The sequence below is a fragment of the Trichosurus vulpecula genome, chromosome 7 (assembly GCF_011100635.1).
Source record: "Trichosurus vulpecula isolate mTriVul1 chromosome 7, mTriVul1.pri, whole genome shotgun sequence".
Lineage (NCBI taxonomy): Eukaryota > Metazoa > Chordata > Mammalia > Diprotodontia > Phalangeridae > Trichosurus > Trichosurus vulpecula.
In genome coordinates this window covers 256,906,004-256,917,626 of record NC_050579.1, presented here as the reverse complement: position 1 = coordinate 256,917,626, position 11,623 = coordinate 256,906,004, and positions in this window count along the sequence as shown.

Genomic DNA, 11,623 nt, shown 5'->3' with positions numbered 1-11,623 from the left:
TTTAGCTTTCAGCATTGATTTTCACAAAAGTTTGAATTACAAATATTCTCCCCATTTCTACCATCCCCCCCACTCCAAGATGGTGTATATTCTGGTTGCCCTGTTCCCCAGTCAGCCCTCCCTTCTGTCACCCCACTCCCCTCCCATCCCCTTTTCCCTTCCTTTCTTGTAGGGCAAGATAAATTTCTACGCCCCATTGCCTGTGTATCTTATTTTCTAGTTGCATGCAAAATTTTTTTTTTGTTTTTGAACTTATGTTTTTAAAACTTTGAGTTCCAAACTCTCTCCCCTCTTCCCTTCCCACCCACCTTCCCTAAGAAGTCAAGCAATTCAACACAGGCCATATGCGTATCATTATGTATAACCCTTCCACAATACTCATGTTGTGAAAGACTAACTATATTTTGCTCCTTCCCAACCCATCCCCCTTTATTGAATTTTCTCCCTTGACCCTGTCCCCTTTTGAAAGTGTTTGTTTTTGATTACCTCCACCCCCGTCTGCCCTCCCCTCCATCATCCCTCCCCCTTTTTTATCTTCTTCCCTCTTCTTTCCTGTGGGGTAAGATACCCAATTGAGTATGTATGGCATTCTCTCCTCAGGCCAAATCTGATGAGAGCAAGATTCACTCATCCCCCCCTGACATGCCCTCTCCCCTCCTCCCACAGAACTGCTTCCTTTTGCCACCTTTATGCAAGATAATCCACCCCATTCTATCTCTCCCTATCTTCCTCTCTCAATATATTCCTCTCTCATCCCTTAATTTGATTTTATTTCTTTTAGATATCTTCCCTTCATCTTCAACTCACCCTGTGCCCATTCTCTCTCTCTCTCTCTCTCTCTCTCTCTCTCTCTCTCTCTCTCTCTCGCTTTATATATATATATATAGATATATATATATATATATATTATATATACACATACATATATACATACATACACATTCACATATATATAAACACATAAACATATATATATATGTATATACATATATGCATATTCACTTCAGCTACCCTAATACTGAGGTCTCATGAATCATACACGTCATCTTTCCACGTAGGAATGTAAACAAAACAGTTCAACTTTAGTAAGTCCCTTGCAATTTCTTTTTCTTGTTCTTTTTCTTGATTACCTTTTCATGCTTCTCTTGATTCTTGTGTTTGAAAGTCAAATTTTCTATTCAGCTCTGGTCTTTTCACTGAGAAAGCTTGGAAGTCCTCTATTTTATTGAAAATCCATATTTTGCCTTGGAGCATGATACTCAGTTTTGCTGGGTAGGTGATTCTTGGTTTTAATCCTAGCTCCATTGACCTCTGGAATATTGTATTCCAAGCCCTTCAATCTCTTAATGTAGAAGTTGCCAGATCTTCGGTTATTCTGATTATGTTTCCATAATACTCAAATTGTTTCTTTCTGGCTGCTTGCAGTATTTTCTCCTTGATCTGGGAGCTCTGCAATTTGGCGACAATATTCCTAGGAGATTTCTTTTTGGGATCTATTTGAGGAGGCGATCGGTGGATTCTTTCAATTTCTATTTTGCCCTGTGGCTCTAGAATATCAGGGAAGTTCTCCTTGATAATTTCTTGAAAGATGATATCTAGGCTCTTTTTTTGATCATGGCTTTCAGGTAGCCCAATAATTTTTAAATTATCTCTCCTGAATCTATTTTTCAGGTCAGTGGTTTTTCCAATGAGATATTTCACATTGTCTTCCCTTTTTTCATTCCTTTGGTTCTGTTTTATAATATCTTCATTTCTCATCAAGTCACTAGCTTCCACTTGCTCCAATCTCATTTTTAAGGTAATATTTTCTTCAGTGTTCTTTTGGACCTCCTTTTCCATTTGGCTAATTCTGCCTTTCAAGGCATTCTTCTCCTCACTGGCTTTTTGGAGTTCTTTTGCCAATTGAGTTAGTCTATTTTTTAAGCTGTTGTTTTCTTCAGTACATTTTTCAGTATTTTTTTTGGGTCTCCTTTAGCAAGTTATTGACTTGTTTTTCATTTTTTTCTTGCATCCTTCTCATTTCTCCTCCCAATTTTTCCTCCACTTCTCTAACTTGCTTTTCCAAATCCTTTTTGAGCTCTTCCATGGCCTGGGACCAGTTCATGTTTTTCTTGGAGGCTTTTGGTGTAGGCTCTTTGACTTTGTTCACTTCTTCTGGCTGTATGTTTTGATCTTCTTTGTCACCAAAGAAAGAATGCAAAGTCTGAGACTGAATCTGGGTGTGTTTTCGCTGCCTGACCATATTCCCAACCAACTAACTTGACCCTTGAGTTTTTCAGTGGGGTATGACTGCTTGTAGATTTTAGAGAACGATGTTCCAAGGTTGGGGACATGCACCAGCTCTGCCACATCAGCACTCCTCCTTCCCTAAGAACCCCCAACCCGGACTGGACTTAGATCTTCAGCAGGCTGTGCACTCCTGCTCTGATCTGCCACTTAATTCCTCCCACCAGGTGGGCCTGGGGCCGGAAGCAACTGCAGCTATACTTCTGTAGCTGCCCCACCTCCGCTGCCCCGGGGACGGTGGCCTAACTGCAAACTCCTTCTACTCCCACAGCTTTTCCCATTAACCTTCTCTGCTGTCTTTGATGTTTGTGGGTTAAGAAGTCTGGTAACTCCCGCAGCTCACTGATTCAGGGCACTAGGGCCCGCTCCGCCCGGCTCCTGGTCTTTTTGGTCTGCGCAGTGCACACTGGGCTCTGCTCCGCTCCGCTCCGCTCTGCTCCCAACTCTGTGGGGGATACACCTCACCCAGAGACAATCCAGGCTGTCCTGGACTGGATCCCTGCTTTCCTCTGCTGTTTTGTGGGTTCTGCAGCTCTAGAATTGGTTCAGAGCCATTTTTTATAGGTTTTTGGAGGGACTCAGCGGGGAGCTCATGCTGGTCCCTGCTTTCCAGCTGCCATCTTGGCTCCGCCCCCATTGTTCCTTTATTTCTCATGAAGTCAGTAGGTTCCATTTCCTACATTCTAATTTTTAAGGAATTATTTTATTCATTGAGTTTTTATGCCTCTTTTTTTCATTTGACCAATTCTACTTTTAGAGTAGATAGTTTTCTTCCGTGAGTTTTTGTGCCTCTTTTTCCAATTGGCCCATTCTACTTTTTAAGGTATTCTTCTTTTCGTTGGCTTTTTGTACCACTTTTACCATTTGGCCTAGTCTCTTTTTAAGATGTTATTCTCATTAGCATTTTTTTTGTGTCTCCTTAATCAAGCGATTGACTTTTTTTCATGATTTTCTTGTGTCACTCTAATTTCTCTTCCCAATTTTTCCTTGACCTCTCTTACTTGATTTTCAAAATCCTTTCTGAGCCCTTCTATGGCCTGAGACCAATTCAATTCATACCTGTTCCTTCATTTATACCTTTTTGATATTTTGACTTTTACAATTTCTCTAAAGTTGACTTTATAGATTGCAATATCATCACTGTCTTTGTGAAGAAGTATGTAATTAAGCAATTTTTGTGTGTAAACTTTATGCTCAAACAGTATTTGTATAAACCAATAAATATTCCCATTTTCCATTTACTGTCCCTTCATAGACATTTTAATATCATATGCTTTTTTGTAACCCAAAGAGAAGACCAGGTGGAGCAGGCCTCAGGTCACTGAACCACTGAGCTGTGGTGATTTCCAGACTTCTCAATCCACAAACAACAAAGACAACTTAGCAGGTCAATAGGAAACCTCTGGTGGATCTGGGTTAGAGAAAGATGTAGTCTGACCCCAGTCTCAGGGCAGCAGCAGCAGGTGCTTCTGGAGCTCCAGGCCCATGGAGGTGGAATCAAGCTGCTGATGAGAGCAGGATTGCAGGGATCTCTTTGCTGGTGCTGAGGCAGGATTCTCTTGCTTAGCCCTGCTTGGATCTGGGTTCCATCTTTTTTCACATTTATTGTTTGTAACTATATTTCCCTCCATCCTATTCTCCCCTGTTTTTCCTATTCTGTCTCTCTTTTCATCCGTTTTTTCCTCAAAAGTATTTTGCCAGAGCGGAGACTAGATGGTGGCTTGAAAAAGACTCACTTGAGCTGTCCCCCAAATCCCTCCAAAAACCTGTAAAAAAGGACTCTAAACAAATTCTAAAGCTACAGAACCCATGAATTGACAGAGCTAAAGAAGTCCCCAGACCAAACTGGCCTGTGCTGTCACTGGGAAAGGCATATCATGCAATGCTGGGAGCAGAGTACAGCCAACCTTGGGCCATGCTGAAGGAGACAAGGCCACCAGGCCAGAGTAAACCAGGTGGAGCAGGCCTCAGGTCTCTAAATTACTGAGCTGTGGCAGTTTCCAGACTTCTCAAACCACAAAAGCCAAAGACAACAGAGCATGTCACTGGGAAAACTGTTGGACTCACAGACTAGAGCTGTTGGACCTGAGTGAGAGAAGTGTGAAGTCCACTCCCAGCCCTGCGGTGAGGGAGGTGGTTGCAGCAGTGATGGTAGCAGTGGCAGCAGCTATGGCTGTTTCTAGAGCTACATGCCCACAGATGGTAGGGGGAATCAGGCAGCTGATCAGAGCAGGACTGCAGGGATCTCTTTGCAGGAGCTGAGGCAGAGTTCTCTTGCTTTGCCCTGCTTGGATCTGGTCACAGTACTGGTTATTTGTCCTGGGGGAGAGGGAGAGCTGGTGTGGCAGAGCTTGTGGTGGCTGTGGAGAGGGAGTCCTCCTGGAAGTTACATGGCAGAAAGGAGTGCTTGCACTCACAGACCATGGAAAGTCTGAAAAAGGATTTTGAAAATCACGTAAGAGAAGTGGAGGAAAAATTAGGAAGAGAAATGAGACTGATGCAAGAAAATCATGAAAAATAAGTCAACAACTTGCTAAAGGAGACACAAAAAATACTGAAGAAAGTAACACCTTAAAAATAGAGTAACCCAAATGGCAAAAGAGCTCCAAAAATCCAATGAGGAGAAGAATGCCTCAAAAACCAGAATTAGCCAAATGGAAAAAGGAGGTCCAAAAGACCACTGAAGAAAATACTGCCTAAAAAGTTAAAACGGAGCAAGTAGAGGCTAGTGACTTTAGGAGAAATCAAGAAATTGTAAAACAGAACCAAAAGAATGAAAAAAATGGAATACAATGTCAAATATCTCACTGGAAAAACCACTGACCTGAAGAATAGATCCAGGAAAGATAATTTAAAAATTATTGGACTATCTGAAAGGCAAAATAAAAAAAGAGCCTAGATGTTATCTTTCAAAAAATTATCAAGGCAGAATACATGACATCTTGGGGTGGAGGGGAGGGTAGAGATGGGGAGAAAATTTGTAACTTAAGGCAAGCAGAGCCAAGATGGTGCTGTGAAAGGAAGGAACTACCAGAGTTCTCTCACAAATTCTGTCAGATATGTCTAAAGTGAATCTGAGTAGATTTGAAAGAGTTAGAAGCCACTAATAGACTGAAAGGGGTAGGAGTGCCAGGCACACGCAAGGGTGCCAGACCAAACCAAGTGGAAACAGCAGAGGAATATAGCCAGGGCCCCTGTCTGAGAGGTTGATGGGTGAGCAAAATGCCAGAGCAGGAACAGGCCCAGCATGGAAGTACCATCTAGGGCTGTGATAGAGCCCCAGGCCTCTCAGCCCAGGATGGGAATCTGTCAGAGCTATGGGAGACACCAGCACAGAGCCTGCAGCTGTAGGAGCAGCTAGCCTAGAGGCCTCCAACCCACAGTCTAAAGGTTTGAAACTCACTTTCTTGACCTTCCTGGTGCCATGATGGCCAGGTAAAAATGGTCCATGTCCCTCCCTTGAATAAACCCAGAGAATACTCTCATGGAAGAAACAAAAGTGGGCCTTCAGTAGTGAGAGAAGTTGGGGAGAGGGCCCTTCCTGTGGTGGTGGAAGGAGACTAGTGCCGAAAGACAGGTGTCCCAGCAGCCCTCACCTCGGCAGAACAAGAGTAACTGAGCCCCAGGGGGTGGAGCTAACAAACGTGAATGCTGGGACCCCAAATGTGGCTTTGCACAGCCAGGGGAAGTGGCAGACACCAGCACAGACAACAGCTGAGACCACCCGTGCTGTAGTGTAGTCATGGGGAAGAAGAGACTTCCAGCAGCCAGACCACCCCTCCACCACACCTCACAAAACCAGAGGCCATAGCGCATAAAGCCAGTGAGCAGGCCCACAGATTCCAACACAAGAAACTTGGGACAGAGCCCCCTGAGCCCCAGAAACAGAGATCCACTTTAGAAGCCAGGAGGAAAAAAACACCATGAAAAACACACTAAAAAGCCAAAGACCATTATTTCCTATTATGAAGACAGAGAAGATCAAAATACCAATTCAGAAGAGGACAGCATGGACATTATATCCACATCTGAAATCTCAAAAGGGAAAGTGAACTGGTCTCCAGACCAAAATGCATTTCTGGAGGAACTCAAGGAGGACTTTAAAAGCCAAATTAGGGAGGTGAAAGAAAAAAATGGAAAAAAAAATCACCGATGAAAAGAAATCTTTAAAAAGTAAAATTGGTGAAATGGTTAAGAAGAATCAGAATATAAATGGAGAAAATGTGTCATTGAAAAGTAAAATCAACCAAATGGAAAAGGAGATAGAGAAGCTAAAGGAAGAAAACAATACATTAAAAATTAGAATTGGGCAAGTAGAAGCTATGAGACATCAAGAATCAGTCAAACAAAATCTAAAGAATAAAAAAATAGACATGAAATATCTGATTGGTAAAACAACTGACCTGGAAAATAGATCTAGGAGAGACAACCTGAGAATTATTGGTCTACCTGAAACCCATGATGAAAAAAGAGCCGGGACAGTATCTTCCAAGAAGTCCTTAAGGAAAATTGCCCGGAGATCCTAGAACCAGAGGGTAAAATTGTCATCGAAAGAATCCACTGATCACCCCCTGAAGGAGATCCCAAATTGAAAACTCCAAGAAATATTATAGGCAAATTCCAGAACTACCAGGTCAAGGAGAAAATACTGCAAGCAGCTAGAAAAAAAATTCAAATATCACAGAACTACAGTCAGGACCACACAGGATCTTTCAGCTTCTACATTAAGTGATGGGAGAAATTGAAATATGATGTTCTGAAAGGCAAAGGAGCCTGGACTGCAACCAGGGATTAACTACCCAGCAAAATTGAGCATAATTTTCCAGGCAAGGAGATGGACATTCAATGAAATAAGGGAATTCCAGAACTTTCTGATGAAAAGGCCAGAGTCAATGGGAAATTTGATCTTCAAATACAAAACTCAAGAAAGACATAAAAAGGTAGGGAAAAAACCCCTAGTTAATCAGTAAGGCTAATTAGTTACATCCTTATATAGGATTATTTTGTTTTATATATGTTTTATATATTTATATGTCAATCTTGAGAATAGTATAGATATTATGACAATTGAAATGGACATTCATAGACTGTGGGTGTCAGTATAATATAACTGATGTAATGATAAAAATTTAATTAAGAGATATAGAGGGATGGTTCTGGGAGAAGAGGTAAGAAGTTAGTAGAAAAGGGTAAATTACATAACATGAAGAGGCACAAAAACATATTGTAGTAGAGGGAAAGAAGGGAGGGAGCAGAGCAGTATTTAAGCTTTACTCTCATCAGATTTGGTTCAAAAAGGGAATAACATACCCTGATAAATATAGAAAATTTGTAACTCAAAATCTTGTGGAAATGAATGTCAAAAACTAAAAATAAATTTAAAAATGAAAACTAAAAAAAGTGTTTTGCTTCTGACTATCCCCTCCCCCAATCTGCTTTCCTTTCTATCACTCTCCCTTCTCTTAACCCCTTCCCCTCCTACTTTCCTGTACATAAGTAAGGTAGATTTCTATACCCAGTTAGAGAATGTATGTTATTCCCTCTTTAAGCCAATTCTGATGAGAGTAAGTTTCATTCACTCCCCCCCACCTTCCGGCCTCTATTTGTCCATGCTACAAGCTTTTTCTTGCCTCTTTTCTTATAAATTTATTTATTTATTTTTACTCTTTAACATTCTTCAACAAGATTTTGAGTTCCACAATTTCTCCCCAACTCTCTCCTGGCCCCACCACAAGGTGGTGTGCTTTCTGATTACCCCTTTCCCCAATTTCCTCTCTTTTCTATCACCCCCTCTTCTCTTATCTGCTTCCCCTTCTATTTTCCTACAGGGCAAGATACATTTCTATATCCCATTGCCTGCATATCTTATTTCCCAATTCCATTTAAAAACAACTTTTAACATTCATTTTTAAAAAAACTTTGAGTTCCAAATTCTTTCCCTTCCTCTCACCCCACCCACACTCATTGAGAAGGCAAGCAATTTGATATAGGTTACACAAGTGTAGTCATGCAAAACTCTTCCATAATAATCATGTTGTGAAAGACTAACTATATTTTCCTCCATTCTATCTCACCCCTCCATTTATTCTATTCTCTCTTTTGACCCTGTCTCTCCTCAAAAGTTTTTGCTTCTGATTACCCCCTCTCCAAATCTGCCCTTCCCTCTATCATCCGCCTCTCTCAGGTAAGATAGATTTCCATACCCAACTGAGTGTGTATGTTATTCCCTCCTTAAGCCAATTCTGATGAGCGTAAGGTTCACTCATTCCCTTTCACTTTCTACCTCTTTTCTTGCCTCTTTTATGTGAGATAATTTACCCCATTTTGCCTCTCTCTTTCTCATCCCAGTACATTCCTCTCTCACCCCTTAATTTTATTTTTTAAAAATTCCTTTATATTCAACTCACACCTCCACCTTCCATCCATATATGCTTCTTCTAACTACTCTAATAATGATGAAAGGTCTTATGAGTTACAACTATCATCTTTTCTTGTAGGAATTTAGACAGTTTAAACTTATTAAGTCCTCATAATTTCCCTTTTCTGTTTACCTTTATATGCTTCTCTTGAGTCTTGGATTTGAAAGTAATATTTTCTATTAAGCTCTGATGTTTTCATCAAGAGTGCTTGAATGTCCTCTATCTCATTGAATATCCATTTTCCCCCCGAAGGATTATACTCAGTTTTACTGGGCAGGTGATTCTTGATTGTAATACTTGCTCCTTTGCCCTCCGGAATATCATATTCCAAGACCTCCAATCCCTTCTTGTAGAAGCTTCTAAATCTTGTATTACCCTGACTGTGGCTCCACCTTACTTTCTGGCTGCTTGCAATATTTTCTCCATGATCTGGGAACTCTGGAATTTGGCTATAATATTCCTGGGAGTTGACATTTTGGACCTCTTTCAGAAGGTGATTGGTGGATTCTTTTATGCTTTGTATCTAGACTACCAGGGCAGTTTTCCTTGATAATTTCTTAAAAGATGTCTAGGTTTTTTTTTTAATCATGGCTTTTAAGTAGTCCAATAATTTTAAAATTATCTATTCTGGATCCATTTTACTATCTGGCCTAGTCTGTTTTTTTAAAGTGCTATTTTCTTCAGCATTTTGAGGGGGTCTCCTTTAGCAAACTTGACTCATTTTTCATGATTTTCTCATATCACTCTCATTTCTCTTCCCAATTTTTCCTCTATATCTCTTCCTTGATTTTCAAAATCTTTTTTGAGCTCTTCCAAGGTGAATTCATATTTTTCTTGGAGGCTTTGGATGTAGGAATTTTGACTTTATTGTCTTCTTCTGAGTATATGTTTTGATCTTCCTTGTCACCCTAGTATCTTTCTATAGTCTGAGTTTTTTTCCATTGTTTGCTGATTTCCCCTGCCTAATGCTTGACTTTTAACTCTTTGTTAAAATAGCATTCTGCTTCCAGGGTGGAGAGTGTACTTTCCCAAGCTTCAGGGGTTGTGTGCCGTTCTTTTCAGAGATCCTTCTAAGGTCCTGTAAGTTTTCAGTTCTTCTAAGGTTCTTTGATGTACAGAGAGATGTTTGCTACTATCCTGGCCTGTGCTCTGATCTGTGAGTGACCACAAGCACTCTTTTCTGCCTTAGCACTGTGAGGAGGATCCTTGCTCCACTGCTGCCACAAGCTCTGCTATGTTAGTGCTTCTTCTTGTCCCTGGACTACCACAGAAAACTGTGACCTGGAACTGAATATTGGCAAAGCCTCAGAGTCCTGCATCAGTGCTAGCAAAAAGATCCCTGTAATTACTTTCTGTTCAGTTTTTTGACCCCCTCAGCCTGTGTGGGGTGAGAGCTCTAGAAACAGGCAATGCTACTGCCACTGCTGATTTAGTGGCTCCCAAGGTCTGTTTGTGGTTTTCTGGGGCTGGGACTGTGCTGGTGTGGCTTATGCTAGACTATGCTCCATTCTCACCCAGGAGGGATAGATCTTTCCTTCCAACCTTCCAAGTTGTCTTTGGTGTCTTTGGGCATTGCCACTACTGACAGTGATTCAATCTCCCAGAGTTCTGCTCTGGGTTTCCTGGGGCCACCCTAATCTGATGTAGCCTGTATTGGACTACACTCCTCTCTCACCCTATTGCATCAGACCTTTCCTGCCAACTTTCCAAATTGTCTTGGCCTGGAAATTTGTTTCACTCTGTCTTTTTGTGGGTTTTGCTGCACTAGAATTTGTTTAGAATCATTTTAAAAAGGTATTTGGAGAAGTTTGGGGTGGGGAGCTCATGGGCGTCCCTGACTTTTCTCTGACATCTTGGCTCCATGCTCTCTATTTTTATTTCTGAATGCTTTCCTTCCCTGCTTCCTCTTCTCCACCATTGTTTCAACAATTTGGCTAGCAGCTGCTGTGGGGGTATAAAAACAACAACAACCAGCACACAGAATGCTGCAAGCTCAGATTCTCTTGCTCTGCTTTACTAAGGAAAGCACTATTAAGGGATTAACAATCCCAATGTAATCAAACATGCAAATATCATTCACTTAGTTCAGGGGAAAAAGCCAGCACCCTGAACTTCAAAGCAAATACAAAGTACAAACAGAGCTCAGAGTCATGCATCACTCCTGCTGTGGCTCAGAGCTCTGAAAAAAGAAAGCCAACCTCTGGTGTTATATATCTTGTTCAGGGTCAAAGGTGAGTCACACATGAGACTCACCCATGTGACCTAAAATTGTCACAAAAATGCAACTTAAACCCATGTCGTCTAAAAGCCTCTGATGTCACAAACATGTCACTCAAACCCATGTAAACGAGACTTTTCCTTGAGGCAAGAAGGTCATCAAAGCCTCCTAATTTAATCGATGAAACAAAGGCCACACTCTTTAAGGGCACTTGGTTGAGTACGTGCTAAGAGCCCATCTTGATTCCCAATACAGCGATTGAGAAGATAAGGAACTAAGGAATGCAAAACCCATTACAAATGTGTATAGTCATGAAAAACAACTCCCTTTCTCCCTCAAAAGAAAAAAAAAGTGTAGAAGCTATACTTTAATTTGCATTCTGAGTCTACTATCTGAAAATGCATAGCAGCTTTTGGAATTGTGTTGGCCATTGTGCTGATTTCTTTAAAACAATTTACATCTTTATTCTTGTCTTCTTTTTGTTACTAGCATAGAACTCAGACCTTTAAATAGGCATTTATACAGTACAATTATTACTTTGAAATCAGCAAAGTCAAATGAATGGTAAATCAATTATAATGTTTTCAGCTGCTGTTAAATGATATTTTGCAAGCCAAATATAACTCTCTCTTAATGAATTACTTCATTAAAGTCTGCAAAATTACAGAAATAATCGCATCCATGTTTACTGATATTCCTT